The sequence below is a fragment of the Orycteropus afer genome, unplaced genomic scaffold (genome assembly GCF_000298275.1).
Source record: "Orycteropus afer afer isolate SDZICR_OR568_19922 unplaced genomic scaffold, OryAfe1.0 scaffold00161, whole genome shotgun sequence".
Taxonomy (NCBI): Eukaryota; Metazoa; Chordata; class Mammalia; order Tubulidentata; family Orycteropodidae; genus Orycteropus; species Orycteropus afer.
In genome coordinates, this window is record NW_006921748.1 from 7725006 (window position 1) to 7730868 (window position 5863).

Genomic DNA, 5863 nt, shown 5'->3' on the forward strand with positions numbered 1-5863 from the left:
CATCCACTTTGGTCTTCTCTTCTTTTCTTGTCTTTTTAGTGATCTCTTGCTTTCTTCATGGATAATGTTCTTGATATCTTCTCATAATTCATCTGGCTATAGGGTGCAAAGTTATGATAACTTCTTAGTCATAACCAAACACCTTGAGGGAAAGAGTTAGCTAGATATGGAGGCTCAGGACCACAGTCCCAGAGAACACAAAGATCAATTGACATAATATAGTTCACAGACAATATTCTGTATCCTACTTTGCTGAGCAGTGACTTGTGTCTTCAAAGCTTGTAAGCAGGTATCTAAGGTGCAACTATCAGGCTCTCCCTGTCCAGATCAAAGAAGAGTTAAAAAAATAAAAATCAAAGATGCAAGGGAGTAACTAGTCCAAAGAGCTAATGGACCACTTGATCCCCAGCCTTCACAATCCTGAGCCCAGAAGAACTAGATGATGCCCTGTTACAACAGCTGACCTCTTTGAAAGGGATCACAATAGGAGGTCCCAGATAGAGTGGGGAGAAATGTGGAATAAAACTCAAATTATAAAAAAAGATCCTTCTTACTGGTCTCATGAAGACTGGGGGAGCCCATGAGACTATGGCATTAATTGTTAGGGTCCATCGAGACAACTATGACTCATAGCAACCCTGTATACAAACATATGAAACAATGCCCAGCCATGCACCATGAACACAGTCTTTGCTGTGTGTGAGCCCATCCTCACAGCCACTGTGTCAATCCATCTCATTGAAGGTCTTCCCCTTTTTCAATGACCCTCCGCTTTACCAAGCATGATATTCTTCTCCAGCATGACCAAAGTAATGGGAATTCTCACTTCTAAAGAGCATTCCAGCTATACTTCTTCCAAAACATATTTGTTCATTCTTCTGGCTGTACATGGTATTTTCAGTATTCTTTGCCAGCACTACAATTCAAATGCATCAATTCTTTTTCTGTCTTCCTTCTTCATTGTCCAGCTTTCACATGCATACTGAAAATATCATGACTTGGGTCAGGCTCACCTTAGTCTTCAAAGTGACATCTTTGCCCATTAACACTTTAAAGATGTCTTTTGCAGCAAATTTGCCCAATGTAATATATTGTCTGATTTTTTGACTGCTATTTTCATGAGAGTTGATTATGGGTCCAAGTAAAATGACATTTCTGACAACTTCAGTCATTTCTCCATTTATCATGATGTTCCTTATTGGTCTAGTTGTGAGGATTTTTGTTTTCTATATGTTGAGGTATAATCCACACTGAAGACTGTAGTCTTTGATCTTCATCAGTAAGTGCTTCAAGTCATCTTTACTTTCAGCAAGCAAGGATGTGTCATCTGTGTATCACGGGTTGTTAATGAGTCTTCCTCCAATCTTGATGTCATGGTCTTCTTTATATAGTCCAGCTTCTTGAATTATTTGCTCAACATACAGATTGAATAAGTACTGTGAAAGGATGCAACCCTAATGCACATCTTTCCTGATTTGAAACCATTCAGTATCCCCTTGCTCTGTTTGAAAGAGTGCCTTTTGGTCTATGTACAGATTTCTCATGAGCACAATTAAGTGTTCTGTAACTCCCATTCTTTGCAAGGTTCTCCATGATTTGTCATGATCCACACAGTTGAATGCCTATGCATAGTTCATAAAACACAGGGAAACATCTTTCTGATATTCTTTGCTGTCAGCCAAGATCCATCTGACATCAGCAATAATATTGCTACACTCTTTTCTGAAGCCTGCTTGAATTCTTGAAGTTTCCTCTTAATGCATTGGGGCAAATCTTTTAGAATTATCTTCTGAAAAATTTTACTTGTATGTGATATTAATGATATTATTTGATAATTTCCTTATCCTTTTGGATCCCTTTCTTTGGAATGGGTACAATATGGCTCTCTTCAAATTGGTTGGCTAGGTAGCTGCTTCCAAATTCCTTGGCATAAACGAGTGAGCATCTCTAGTGCTGCATCCATATGTTGAAACATCAAAATAGGTATTCATCAATTCCTGGGAACTCATTTATCACTGATTCCTTCAGTGCAGCTTGGACTTCTTCCCTAAGCACCATCAGTTCTTGATCATATGCTACTTCCTGAAATGGCTGAATGTCAACCAATTCTTTTCGGTACAGTGACTGTGTGCATTCCTTCTATCTTCTTTTGATGCTCTCTGCATCGTTCAATATTGTGGCCATTGAATTCTTTAGTATTGCAACTTCAGACTTGAAGTATTTCTTCAGTTCTTTCATCTAGAGAAATGTCAAGTGTATTCTTGCTTTCTAATTGTTTAATTCTAGGTCTTCGTGCATTTAATTATAATACTTTATTTTGTTCTCAAGGTGTCCTTTGAAATCTGGTCAGCTTTTTCATTTCATCATTTCTTCCGCTCACTTTAGCTGCTCTCCATTCAAGAGCAAATTTCAGAGTCTCTTATGACATCCATTTGACCTTTTTTCTTCCTTTCCTGTCTTTTTAATGACCTTTTGCTTTCTTCATGTATGATATTTTTTATGTCATCCCACAACTCGTTTGGCCTTCACTCATTGATATTCCATGTGTCAAATCTATCCTTGAGATGGGGTTATAATCATCAAGGTCATATTTTGGCTCTTGTGGACTTGTTTTAATTTTCTTCAGTTTCAACTTGAACTTGCATATGAGTGATTGATGGTCTGTTCCGTATCAGTTCCTGGTCTTGTTTGGACAGATAATATTGAGCTTCTCCATTGCCTCTTACCACAGATGGACTTGATTTGATTTTTGTGTATTCCTGCTGGTGATGTCAATGTGTATAGTCACCATTTATGTTGTTGAAAAATGGGATTTGCAATGAATACGTCATTGGTCCTCCAAAATTCTATCATGAGGTCTCTGGCCTCATTTCTATTACCAAGGCCATATTTTCCAACTACTGATTTCTCTTCTTTGTCCACAACTTTCACATTTCAATCACCAGTTATTATCAATAGAACTTGATTGCATGTTTGGTCAATTTCAGACTGCAGAAGTTCGGGAAAATCTTTACTTTCTTCATCTTTGACTTTAGTAGTTGGTAGGTAAATTTGATAATAGTACTATTAACTAGTCTTCCTTATAGGCATATGGATATTATTCTATAACTCAGAGTATTATACTTCAGGATAGATCTTGAAATGTTCTTTTTGACAGTGAATGTAATGCCTTTCCTCTTCAATTTGTCATTCTTGGCATAGTAGACCATATGGTTATCTGATTCAAAATGGCCAATACCAGTCCATTAGCTCAATAATGCCTGGGATGTTAGTCTTTATGTGTTCCATTTCATTTTTGACATCTTCAAATTTTCCTAGATTCATACTTCATACATTCCATGTTCTCATTATTAAAGAATGTTTGCAGCTGTTTCTTCCAATTTTGAGTCATGCTACATCAGCAAATGAAGGCCCTGAAAGCTTTACTCCATGCATATTGTTAAGGTCAACAGTACTTTGAGGAAGCAACTCTTCTCCTGTTGTGTTTTGAGTGTCTTCCAACCTGAGGAGCTCTTCTTCTGACACTATATCAGACAATGTTTCACTGCTATTCATAAGTTTTTCAGTTGCCAATTATTTTAGAAGTGGATGGCCCCATCCTTCTTGCCATTGTCTCTTAGTCTGGAAGCCCATTGTCTCTTAGTCTGGAAGCCATTGTCTCTTAGTCTGGAAGCTCCACTGAAACTTGTTTCCCATGGGTGACCCTTCTGGTATTTGAAATATCTCTGGCATAGCTTCTAGCATCACAGCAATATGCAAGCCACCACATTATGACAAAATGACAGATAAGTGGTGGTGCTATGGCCCTTAGACACCTTTTAAGCTTTGCATGGAATTTAAACCATATTACTCAACTGTCAGACAAAGGCTAGACAGGCCTATAAAGTGAACAGTAACATCAGGAGGGTATGCACTCATTAGAACAATCAGCCACATAAGATCAAGAGATCAGCATTTGCCCAGGAATAGATCTTCGAAGGCAGGAGGGGATGTGAATGTAGGACAAAGGGAAGGGGTGGATGTGGGGAGGAAGTTGGAAGAATGCTGTTACAGTGTTCCAGTAAATGTCATAAAAGAGGATTTATGGATTTTTGAATGGAAAACAAATTTGCTTTGTATGCTTTCACCCAAATCACAATTAAAAAAAAAAGTGAAAACAAAAAAAATAGTCAATGATAAAAATCTATTCTAATTCTCATGCTTGTAATCATCCTTCTCCAAGGTTAGAACTTTGCATTGCCTTTTAACAGTTAAGAAATTCCTTTCCCTGTTCTAGAGGTTCATCCTCTGTAACCTTTTTGTTCTCACTTGCATTATCTCACTGCTTTGCTGGAATCTTAAGTACTTAATTCTTCTTAGAAATAAATGTCATGGTATTAACCATGCATATTAATAACAACAGTAATAAATTTCCCAAAGCATCAGAACATCAAAACAAGACACTAAAACTCTCACTATAAAAGAATGTGCTAACTATCAATACGTATTTAAGCCTGCAGAAATGTAATCATATTCTGTTTTGATGACACAGAGATAGAGACGTATTTAATTGTAACAAATAGAATTGGACTTAGATATATCAGAGTAAACAATAACATGTTATAAGTTTCAGAAACTCTTGCCCTCTAACAAATTTCTCCTTCAGCTTACCAGCAAATTGCCCAGGAGCCACCCTCAGTAGTTACCCCTCAGGGTAGCCAAGTTTGCTTACCTCCAAATTCTACAACTACACTAAACTATGGTGTCTTTTATACAGACCTTATTAATACTGTGGGCATGATACAAATAGCAAGAGTAATAAATCTTGATGTGCATGCACACGCACACACACACATACACATATACACAAAGACTTTAGAAATTTCTTCAATTACCAGAGTTCTGTGACTTTGAGCAGGTCATATAATTTATCTGGGCCTTATATGATTCAATCTTTCAATCAGGATTATGTAAAATTATCTGACTATATCAGATAAATAAGGTCTTGTTGTTAGAAGGAGCTCTGGTAGCATGGTACCAAAGGCATTTCACTTCTAATCAGAAGGTTAGCAGTTCAAACCCACCAGCTGCTCCGTGGAAGGAAGATGGGGCAATCTACTTCCACAGAGATTACTGCCTCAGAAACCCAAAAAGGGTCTCTATGAGTTGGAATCCACGCAATGGCAGTGAGTTTGTAGTTTTTTTGGTTTGTTGCTGTTAGGTGCCTTTGAGTTGGCTCTAACTCATAGCAACCTTATGTACACAGAATGAAGCACTGTGGGGTCCTGTGCATCCTCACAATATTTGCTATGCTTGAGCCCATCATTGCAGCCACTGTGTCAATCAATCTCATTGAGGGTCTTTCCTTGTTTTGCTGACCCCTCCACTTTATTAAGCATGATATCCTTCTCTAGGGACAGGTCCTTTTTGACAACATGACCAAAATAGCTGAGAAAAAGTGTGACCATCCATTTTCACTTTTAAGGAGAGTTCTGGCTATGCTTCTTCCTGGACAGACTCATTCATTCTTCAGGCAGTCCATAGTATTTTCAGCTAACACCACAATTCAAAGCAACCAAATTTGTTTTTGTTCTTTCTTATTAATTGTCCAGCTTTCACACGCTTATGAGGTGATTGAAAAAACCATGGCTTGGGTTAATCTCACCTTAGTCTTCAAAGAACTTCTATTCTATTTATGAATAGCAAAGAAACACTGTTTGGTACATTACCACACACCTTTAGGAATAGTCCGTTTAGGATAAAAGGCTCTCAAAATAGGACTGGGAAAGAGTTGCAACATCTGAGTAAACCCAGCCTTACTCATATGGAAAAGAGAAAGCTTTCGAGACCTTCATTTGCTGATGTGGCACCACTCAAATCGAAG